Source organism: Gopherus flavomarginatus, chromosome 1 (genome assembly GCF_025201925.1).
Source record: "Gopherus flavomarginatus isolate rGopFla2 chromosome 1, rGopFla2.mat.asm, whole genome shotgun sequence".
Lineage (NCBI taxonomy): Eukaryota > Metazoa > Chordata > Testudines > Testudinidae > Gopherus > Gopherus flavomarginatus.
Window position 1 is genome coordinate 290,922,310 of NC_066617.1, and position 11,610 is coordinate 290,933,919.

Here is an 11,610-nt window from a genome sequence, read left to right on the forward strand (position 1 = left end):
TTCATTGCTGCACCATATAGACAAGCCAATTTCTGAATCCTTTCTAAATCAAATTCCTATTTTTTTTATTTTAATCTTTCAGATACCAAGGATACGTGAGATATGGTGGGGTGAGTGGCAGAAATCTCAGTTCAGGATGTTGTTGGACATGAATTTATTCCCTAGTCTGTTATAATAAATTAAGAAGATCCCCAGGTCCCCACCAACATAAGTCTCACATCTAAAAGACTTAGTCCCTTTTTATTGGTTCTTGATTCATAAAGACAAGATTTTTAAAAGGAACTGTATGTAGTTATTTGGAATAGGTGTTTGCAGATATACAAAAAGGCATGGTCTGATAATAGGAAAGTCATAAATTTATAGTAAATAACACCACAGGTAACTGTATTTTAACCAAAATAGCCTTCATTTTGCAATTAAATCTGTTTTTAAATTATGTAATAACATCTAATTGAACTAGTTGAAAACTGCTCTCCCAGTGCTGGTTGGTTCAACACCACATCAACAGCAACAGAAGGAGGGGAGGACCAGGCTCTCACAGAGGTCCAGAGAGGCCCGGGCTACTTACAGCTTTTGAGGCCACTAGCCATAATAAAAATTAAAAAATGACAACAAAATGAAAAAAAAATAAGGCACCAAAAAAGAGTGAGACATAATTTGAATTTTTTTTACTTAATAAATGCTTTTCTAGCCTTTTTCTGTGAAAATGCACTAATTATTGAGGAAAAATCTAGCTTTTGTGCAATGTCACAGTTGATATTAAGCATGGCGAGCCAATACAAATGCTCTTGTCCCATACGATGATAGTTCTTTACCTGCTTCAACACGTTAAAGATGCATTCACCTGAAGCCACTGATGCAGGCAAACTGACAAAAATATGCAATGCAATTGTGATATTAGGAAACACCCCAGAGAGTCCAAGTTTGAGTATTTTTGAAGTAATTCCTTTGGCTTGCAATCCAATTTAAAGTTCGTGGAATACATTCATTTGAAAAAGATGACCTCGTCACTGAGATCTTTTGAGATTTCTTTGTTGTACTGTTGCTGAAATTGTTCAGCTGCAGAAAGATCAAAAAGGGTACGAATTAGTAGCAGTGACTCAAATCGACGTGTAAGACCTGATTGAATAGAGTCAATGATGACAAGGAAGACATTCACCCTATAATGCTGCTTGGAATCGGATTTTCAGTAGGTAAATTGCGATTGGTGGAGAACTTAGATGAAATGCCAATATTCTGTGCTACTAATTTTGACTCAGTTAGGATCACATCCCATTGTTCACAAATCTGTTGAATGTCATTGATAAGACTGTCAATGTTATCCCTCTCAACATCAAGTGTAGCATTGCGTGCTTCAGTTATCAGATTAGTTTGGTGGATCATTGTAAGTAGCTTCATCCACAAAGATGACACCAGAATGCATTCAAACTTGGACATGTGTTTCTGAATAGACTGAAGTTCAGTTCGAGCCTGGGCAGTGAGACTGAGAGATTCAAGCTCATTTAAAGCCTTTCTCACTGAATTCAAATGCTGCGCAACTGGTTGAACACCATCATTCCGTGCAGACCATCTAGTTTTGGACATCCCATGCAGTGAAACAGGAAGATATTGCTTCAGAATTTCCCACCTTTGTGGACTGCTACTGAAGAGATTGTACATTTCCTGAACAGTTCCAAAGTAAGTAATTGCCTCCTTGCATGATTCAGCACAGTCAACACCTACAAGGTTTAGTGTGTGGTTTCCACAGCTGGAGAAAATACAGTTTTAATTATGCTCAAGCAGAACTGCTTGTACAGGTTTGTACTTCCCAGCCATATTAGCTCCATTCTCAGAGGCTTGACCAATGCAGATTTGAAAATCTAACTTAAACCTTCTAGAATTGCTAGTACTCGAGCAGCAATTTCTTTTCCAGTTTTTCTTGGGAAATTATCAAACAAAATAAATCTTTCTTCAATTGAAAATTTTGAGCTGTCTACAATCTTAACATATCGAATAACCATAGTAGTCTTTTCCTTGTGAGAACAATCTGGAGTGGCATCAACAATGATTGAAAAATACTTGGCATTTCGAATCTCATCAAGAATTGTTGTTTGTGTGAATGAATGGATTTGTAAAGAACAAATCATGTCAAACTAATCTGATAACATTCTTTGATAGGATAACGAGCCTTGTGGATAAGGGAGAAGCGGTGGATGTGATATATCTAGACTTCAGTAAGGCATTTGATACAGTCTCGCATGATATTCTTATAGATAAGCTAGGAAAGTACAATTTAGATGGGGCTACTATAAGGTGGGTGCATAACTGGCTGGATAACCGTACTCAGAGAGTAGTTGTTAATGGCTCCCAATCCTGCTGGAAAGGTATAACAAGTGGGGTTCCACAGGGTTCTGTTTTGGGACCGGTTCTGTTCAATATCTTCATCAACGATTTAGATGTTGGCATAGAAAGTACGCTTATTAAGTTTGCAGATGATACCAAACTGGGAGGGATTGCAACTGCTTTGGAGGACAGGGTCAAAATTCAAAATGATCTGGACAAGTTGGAGAAATGGTCTGAGGTAAACAGGATGAAGTTCAATAAAGATAATGCAAAGTGCTCCACTTAGGAAGGAACAATCAGTTTCACACATACAGAATGGGAGGAGACTGTCTAGGAAGGAGTATGGCAGAAAGAGATCTAGGGTCATAGTGGACCACAAGCTTAATATGAGTCAACAGTGTGATACTGTTGCAAAAAAAGCAAACGTGATTCTGGGATGCATTAACAGGTGTGTTGTAAACAAGACACGAGAAGTCATTCTTCCGCTTTACTCTGCGCTGGTTAGGCCCCAACTGGAGTATTGTGTCCAGTTCTGGGCACCGCATTTCAAGAAAGATGTGGAGAAATTGGAGAGGGTCCAGAGAAGAGCAACAAGAATGATTAAAGGTCTTGAGAACATGACCTATGAAGGAAGGCTGAAGGAATTGGGTTTGTTTAGTTTGGAAAAGAGAAGACTGAGAGGGGACATGATAGCAGTTTTCAGGTATCTAAAAGGGTGTCATCAGGAGGAGGGAGAAAACTTGTTCACCTTAGCCTCCAATGATAGAACAAGAAGCAATGGGCTTAAACTGCAGCAAGGGAGATTTAGGTTGGACATTAGGAAAAAGTTCCTAACTGTCAGGGTAGTTAAACACTGGAATAGATTGCCTAGGGAAGTTGTGGAATCTCCATCTCTGGAGATATTTAAGAGTAGGTTAGATAAATGTCTATCAGGGATGGTCTAGACAGTATTTGGTCCTGCCATGAGGGCAGGGGACTGGACTCGATGACCTCTCGAGGTCCCTTCCAGTCCTAGAGTCTATGAGTCTATGAGTCTATGACCCACGTAGCTCAATAAACTGGCTCTGTATGCGTGTGGAGAGATAATGGACTTGCATGCACTTTTGACTTTCTTGTGATTCTCAAACATGTTTAACATGCTCTGATAAAAGTGGGTGTGGCAGTCCGCTGTTGGGGGGAGGGAGGGTTCACCCCTCCCTGGGGTGGCTGGGAGACCAGCAGCCCTACTACCTGGGGTGATAACAACAGTTCTGGACTCAGACCCTCAGGCAGGGGCTGAGCAAGCAGTTCAGTTTATAGAGCCCAGGCCCTGGATCAGGGCAGGGCAACAAACACTGGTGCAGGGCTCAGACCCTCAGGCAGGGGCTGAGCAAACAGTTCAGTTTATACAAGGTAAGAGGCCCAGGCTTCTGGGCCTGAGCGGTTGGGGCAAGGGGAAGACTGCGACCCGTGAGTGGGGTGGCAGGGGGGACGGAGGCCTGCCCGCTCCTCTGCGTCCCAGCCCGGGACCCTAACAGTGGCAGGCAACCTGCTGCTGTGTCAGTGGGGATTCTGGCTGCAACACACTGACATTGGCTCTGGTTCTGCTGCAGCCAGACTAGAGTCGGCTGCCCCTGGGCTACTTCCTGACTCCCCCTTGGGGCTTACCTGGATCCTGGGGTCATCCTCCGCAGGGTCCAGGTGCATGGGTTTGTCCCAGCTGGGGCTAGAGGGTAGGTCCGGCAGCTCCTCGGGGTAGCAAGCACGGGGAAGCTCCAGCAGCTCCTCTGGGTAGCAAGCACGGGGAAGTTTGGGCCACTCTGGGCAGCTACCCCGGGTTGCAGGAGTCTCCCAATCCCAAGCTCCCAGAGGAATGTCCACTCAATCTGGCTGCTGGGGCTTCACTGAGCTCAGAGGGCCAGCCTTTATACTTCCGGGTCGGCGCTTGACCCTTTGCAGGGCAGGCTCAGAGCTCTGTAGCTCCGCCCAGTCCGGCCTCCGGCTGGGTTCTTTGTCCTCCGGGGCGGCTGGGAGCCAGGTCGCCCTATTACAGTGGGTCATATTTGCTGAAGAGCTCAACTATTCCTAGAAAGTTTCCATTTGCACAATCACCAATACATTGACTGGAACCAAAGAAAGCCAATCCCCACTCAGAAAGAAAAGGATGACTTTCAGGATGAGCTCAATAAATTTTTTTTCCAATTAGTTTCTGTAGAGAGTTCAGTCAAGAGTAAATTCTCAATTGAACTTTCAGCTGATGCTGCCCTACTGGCTGATTTCCATGCAACATAGTTTTCTTTGTGTGACGGTGAACTCTCATGTGATGGTATTTGGTCTTTCAGCTTCCTCCAACCTCTGATGCTCCATCCTGATTGAACAGAGAGAACTGATGCATTTGCAGCACTTTTGTTCAAAATGAAGCAGGGTGCACAGTACAGAGATTGTTTTTCTGTACTCCAGCATAACCAGTCTCTTGTGCAGGTCTCACCATTTGGAAGAGATTTTTTTTTGTCAGCAGTTGATTAGGGAAAGCATGATTATCAGCATCTTGTGGAATGCTACTTGGAAGAAGATTGCATTTGGGCAGCATTGCTATTGTCAATAATTCCAATGTCAGTCACAGTCAAACCTGTAGTAGTCATGAATTGCTCTTACTGTGTAGGATCTATATCTTCCTGATGCTGTTGAGTTTCTTGATCGTACACTGGATCTTCTGTTGCATCTGTTACTGTTGGCACATCTCCTTTTTGACTACTGTCCTCATGTTCAGGTATTGGCACTGAAATATTACCTGTTGCAGTTGTGGAGTTTTCATTATCTCTAGCATTGTTTGTTGGGTAAGATGTCTTCCAGTGGTTTCAGAAATGAAGTTATTGGCTTTGAGCTCTTAGCTGCTGCTTCACTCAGTTGTTTTAGCCATCTCTTGCTTGCACCACTTTCAAATCTCCTCTTCATAGTGATCTATCTGGTCAATATGTAGCCTATCCACACTTGAAATATTCTGCTGTAAATAAGTAGCTTGTCTACACTTGAAATCTTCTACTGTAAACATGTACACAAATGCTGAATGGTACACAAATGCTGAAAAGACTTAAAACGAAGGAATACTAATTAAGAAAACAAAATAAAACAGTCAGACAGGTTATTATCCTTATCACTGAATCAAAACTCAGGCATTCAAGATATAATATAACAGACTGAGCTGAAGACAAAAGGATGACGTATATCTATAGTAAACACAGATACGGATACAGACAGAGGGATAATATCCAAACATTTCAAAGGTGTGTCCTCACGAAACTCACTGTACAAGATTGTCCTCACAAATTTTCATCTTGAATCTGGGCCTATAGACTATGAAAGCCTATGATGATGGCCAAGCTACCAAGCTAGGGCTCAATCAACCAGCCAATCACCTCTTTTAGCTACCATATTAAGATAATAATGAGGAATTCTCACACACAAATAATTCCTTAGTCAACTAGATGTAAAACTATCAAGATGTTAAAATGTAACAATTCTCTACCTTTCAACTTGCACTTGATCCAGCACCAGCCACTAGTAGTGGTTTGTTTATATAATTAGCTGATCTGAGAGGACATGATCATCACAGTCTAATCTTGTACCATCCGAACTGATATATTTTTATTAATATTTATGAACATTTTAACTCTTTAATATGACAAAATCTATATCAGTTAAAAAAATTATGTCTTTTACCAAATCACATCTCATATTTGCTTAAATTTGCAGCTCTAAGCTGAGAGAGTGTGTCACATTTTGGTCCAATAGGGATACACATAAAAACAAGTTGCAAAACTTATCAAATGCCAAAAAATTAACAAGTGTCTCAATTTGAGGCCCCCTTTGAGCTTGAGGCCCAGGCCAAATGGCCCTCCTAGTCCTGCCTCTGATTGACCCTGGGGAGGACAGAGCTTCTGCTGCTTCTTTTTCAGCACTGATTGCCTGCTTTAGCCTCTAAAAAGGCAGCAGAAGCAGAAATGCTGAATAGAAGTCCCTTAAAACTCCCTGGCTTTCTCCCTTGAAAGCCAGGCAAATCATGATATCTGTAACCTTTACACCATCCCTGGTTACAAGCCTGTAGCTCAGATAAGAAGTTTGTTTGCTATGCTGAAGGATGCCAGCTAAATTAGGATCATTGTGCCTTTTTTGCCCTCTTGCTTTCCCACCCTCAAATAAACCAGCTTTATTTCACTCAGCTGTCAATACCAAAATCTAAGGCCAAATTTTCTGCTGGTGTAAATGGGGTATGACTTTAAAGGAATTTTGTCTATTTACATCATCAGAGAATTTACATAAGAATGGTCATAGTGGGTCAGGCAAATAGTCCATATAGTCCTGTATCCTATCTTCTGACAGTGCCAATACCAGGTGCTTCAGAGGGAGTGAACAGAACAGGCAATTATCAAGTGATCCATCCCTTGTCATCCATTCCTAGCTTCTGGCAATCAGGCTTGGGACACCCAGAGCATAGGGTTGCATCTCTGACCATCTTGGCTAATTTGTCTGCTAGTGTGCAGAAGTGTGGTCTTAAAAGTAGTTAATGGGCCAATTAAGTCATTGGAGTAACCAGAAATAAATGTGTCCCATAGACTTTTCCATTGTTCGTGCTCTGAAAACTCTAAAAAGTGGAAAAATTGGAAGCACAGAGAAAGAGATTGACAAAAAGAGAGAAGAGGATACAGATTAATTTGCCTTGTTTGCAATATAAATGTGCAAATATTTAAAGATAAAACACTGAAATTAATAATATATAGCACTTATCTATTGTGTTCAATCCAAGGATCTCAAAGTGCTTCACAAACCTTAATTATAAGGGGACACTTCATTTCAAATGAGTTATTAGTTACTTACGATTTTGTCCTGCAGTATCATCCAAAATTCCAATAAGGTTTAACACCTCCTTTGTGCTAGGCACTGTTTAGACATATTGGAAGTTTGATACTTGCCCTGAAAGATTTTACTGACTTAGTCATATAATGTAGTGTGATAAACTGCTACCCCTACATTCTCAGAAACAGTCCCTTCATTTCTGCTTCTCTCTAACACTTTAATAATTGAAAGTATTTCTTTCCTCCTTCATTCTTTCTTCATCTGAAGCATCTTGCTTCATTGTCTTTGGGCATACTTCTGAAAGCCACTCGTCAACAGTCTGCCAGTGGAATTTTAAAAGCACCCACATACTGCAATACAGTACTGCTGGCTGTTAAAAATCCCTAATCAAAGGCTTTTGTTTATTTCCATATGTTGCTAAGGAAGCCTAGGTCTGTTCTGGAGCACTTTCAGGAAAGAATAAGAAATCCAAGAAAACCCTAAACCTACCATCTTTGTAGATAACATTAATATACTGACCTTATGTTACTCTTCATAAACACGTCTCTTGATTAAGTCACAATTTCTACACTGAATTCCCTGTGCTATGCTGTCTGCTGCATCCACGTGCTGGAGCCTGTGCTATCTTGAAAGTGAGTCACAATAGGGCAAATTCATTATCGACCTAGAGAGAAAAACTTAAAGAATAGGAAGAAAAAAAAAGAGCTGAGAGTATGACAAAAAACATATGCAAGCCCTGGCCAGACGCTTTAGAGCATTGGTTCCTAAACTTTTCAGCATCACACCCCCTTTTTAATTTTTGAGAAACCCTCACGCCCCCCACCTCTCCTTTACCATCATCCAATCCCCCTTTTAACAAATTCAATTTGTAATTTAAAATTAAAAATAAAAACAAACTTGGCATAATTTTTTTTAATTTAAAATGAAAAATAAACACAAATTGTTTTTCTTGGCACAAAAATTTAATAAAAATGCAATTTAAAATCAGATACAGCATAAACAAAACACATTTAATGTGAAGGATGATGTTGCATTTGCTTCATGAGTTGGATAATCTTAGGTTTCAAAGATGAAAGTATGCAACACAAATTGTTTTCTACATCCAGTCAATTCCTTTGTTTCATTTTTATTATGACTAACCTTGAAAAGCTTTCTCACAGAGGTTCACTGATGAAAATGGAAGAATAATATGTAGTGCTTCTTCTCCAACTTTTGGGTAAACTGGGAAATATTTTATCCAAAATTCCTCCAGGTTTAAGTTTTTGAAAATATCTTTTGCACGTGAATCGTATTTCATTTCGAATGCTTGTTCTTGAAATACTTCTGGCAGTGAATCAACATCAATGTTGAATGGATTAAGTGTTAATTTATGAACGGGATTGCCAGAAAAGTTATCTGGAAAATAGCGGGTGAATTCATCAGGAAGGCAGTCCAGATGAAATACAATTTTTGGAAACCTTCATTTTCAGTGAGTGATGAAAATGTTGGAAAAGATGAAAAGTTAGGCATCTGAGCTTACACTAGATGTTTCCAAAGCTTGATTTTTTCCATAAACACTTTGATGTCATCGTGGTGTGCTATTATGTTTGCAGCACTGTTTCCTTGCAGCTTCAAACTGAGATTGTTCAAAGGTTCAAAAATGTCCACGAGGTATGCCAGTGAACATTGAAATGTTTGGTCTGTAAACGCATGATATAACTCCTCTTTTTTTTGTTGCTTGAGGAAAATTTCCACTTCGTCTTTCAGTTCAAATAATCTCAAAAGCATGTTCCCTTTGGAAAGCCATCATACCTCCATATGAAACAAAAGAATTTTATGATCCGCTCCCAAATCCATGCAAAGAGCTGCAAAAAGTCTTGTATTTAAAGCGCTGTTCTTCACAAAATTGACAACTTTGACGGACAAATTCAATGAATCACGTAGGGCATCTGGAAGGGTTTTAGCAGCCAACACTTGTCTGTGTATGACACAGAGAGTCGGGGTTACAGCTGGACTTTTTTTCTTTCACTAATGTCACAATTCCACAGTGAGAGCCAAGCATTGCTGGAGCACCGTCCATGCATACATCAACCAGTTTTTCCCATGAAAGTCCATTTTCTTCAAAAAAAGTTGGAGACTATTTTCATAACATCAGAAGCCTTTGATGTGGTCATCAATTCCTTTGAAAAAAGCAGTTCTTCTTTCACAGTTCCATCGTTAATTAATCAAACGTAAACGAGCAACTGACAGCATTGTGCTACATCAGTGGCATCGTCGCACTGAATTGCGAAAAAAGGAGAAGCTTTCACTGCCTCCACAACTTGAAGTTTTAGATCTTTCGCCATGTCATCAATGTGACGTTTCATGGAATTGTTGGAAAGCAAAATTTCAGATTTTTTTTTCTTGCTTTCGGCACCAAGCACAATAGCAGCTACTTTCAAAGAGCAAGGCTTCACAAGAGTTTCTCCTATTATGTGCATTTTCTTGGCTTTAGTGATGAGCAATGACAGTTCATAAGATTCTTCTACCACTTTGGCCGACGTTTGATGAAAAGCTCCAGTGGTGTTCAGCTTCATGCATTTTACATTTTGAAGTTCAGCAGCAAAAAACTCTTTTGGTTTGTCTTTCAAAGCACTGTGGTTCTTTGTCAAGTGTTGCTCAAGGTGACTAGGTCTCAAGGCATCATTACTGAGAACTGCTTGGCATACTACGTATTGAGGATGATCGGTCTCATTTTTTTCCATGATGGTGAAACCATACTTAATGTAGTCTTTGTTGTACTTCCTTTTCTTAATCGCGGCCATAATATACTAATAAAAAAAATCTATAAAAATAATTTTTCTGATTCGTGAATAATAACGGATGTAAATTAATTTGAGTTATCACGAATCATTGTTTACTACTATACTATGACTATGGACACATGCTGCCCTATATATACCCCACCACCAGTCCTGCAAGCAGCCAGTCTTGCGCGGTGAGTGGTGGAGGTAACCACTCCCACGATAGAACAGTCTCAAACACTCTTGCGAGTGAGCTGGGAAGTTTAAAAAAGTTCTATCTCTTTCTACATCATTCTTCGGCCTCCCCACTAACCGAAATGGCACTCTTCCACATCGAAAGGCAAAAAAATAAATATTCGCATTTCGCGGTATGAAATTTGAAAACATTGCAGTTATATACTTTTATTTATAGTTGCATTTTTATTATTATTGTACTTTATGTTATACCTTTATTCTTGTCTACTTACATTCATAATAAAAAATGAGAAGATTATTAATACTTTATTGTAGTTAAATAATATAGGCTTGTAATTGGACAATTTTATGAATAGTTATTATTATGTATACAGAATATATATAATCTATTTTCTGTTGGTCTATTAAATAAATAAAACAATTTTTTTATGCTGATAAAAAAATTTTGTTATGAAAATTTCAATCTCATGCCCCCCTTGAAATTTCTTCATGCTCCCCCGGGGGGCACGCCCCTCAGTTTGGGAACCGATGCTTTAGAGAGAAGGGATCTCATTACTGTCACCGTTGTGAAATGGGAGAAGAGCAGTCCACAGCTGATTACGACCTGCAGAGGGGCAGGGGCTCCATTGGCAAGGGAGCTGTCTGCTAGCATCTGTTGGAGAGCAAGGGGGATTGGCTGAATGGGCCAGACATCTTGTGCCTTTCAGTTTTATGTAAGGGTTTGAGGCTTTTCGGTTAAAGTACAGTTAAATTCTCATTGCAATAAAATGCAACTGACCTTAAGAAATACAAGAACAAGGCAGCAACACTGAATGGGCCTTCACTGAGACTGCTGTCAGGCATAGCTGGCTAAGAGAGCTTGGACACAGCTAGAAGAGGGAGAGAGAAAAGGGGGAAAAAAGATTCCTACAGTCTGCTTGTGGCACCCGTAGAGACTAACACATTTATTTGAGCCTCACTTGCCCCATAACTACAGTCTGCTGTGAGTGTTTCTCTGGTGCTGAGAACTCTCCCTCCCTAAAAGGCTGAGCTGAGACTGCTGCAGAACAGTAGATGGGAAGGCTCTTTGACGCAACAGGTGGTGCAGTGATTGTGGCAGCTTTGAGGCACATTTTGAGGCATGGTTTGGTAGTGACACCAGCTTCAAGATGAGGGGTGGAGCAGAGCTGAAGCGGCTTGGGCTGAAGCCATAGAAAGCATCAGCGTACCTAAGGGACCAAACCCAGCAATTACAGCTGAAATCTGTATCACTGCTAGGACAGGGGGTAGAGCCACCAGAATAGCCCAGGCAGCACTGGTTTCCCAGTATCCTTTGAATTGTCCAATCCAGGGCAGCTGAGAGTGGGGAGCTGGGAGGAGAGAAGTGGCTAGAATGCACCAGCCACTCACATTTTCCAGGAGGAGTGAGACTGGGATTATTATTAAGACCCTTTGGGGCATGGGAGTCTTGCCTCACAGAATTTGTTGATTTATTAATTGCTGGTTTCCCCAAGTTTAT

General features: G+C 40.6%; 1 pseudogene; it reads right to left on the reverse strand.

Moving 5' to 3' along the window:
• Positions 1-1,155: 1,155 nt before the first annotated feature.
• LOC127043661 (protein ZBED8-like) lies at positions 1,156-9,938 on the reverse strand (annotated as a pseudogene).
• Positions 9,939-11,610: the final 1,672 nt, after the last annotated feature.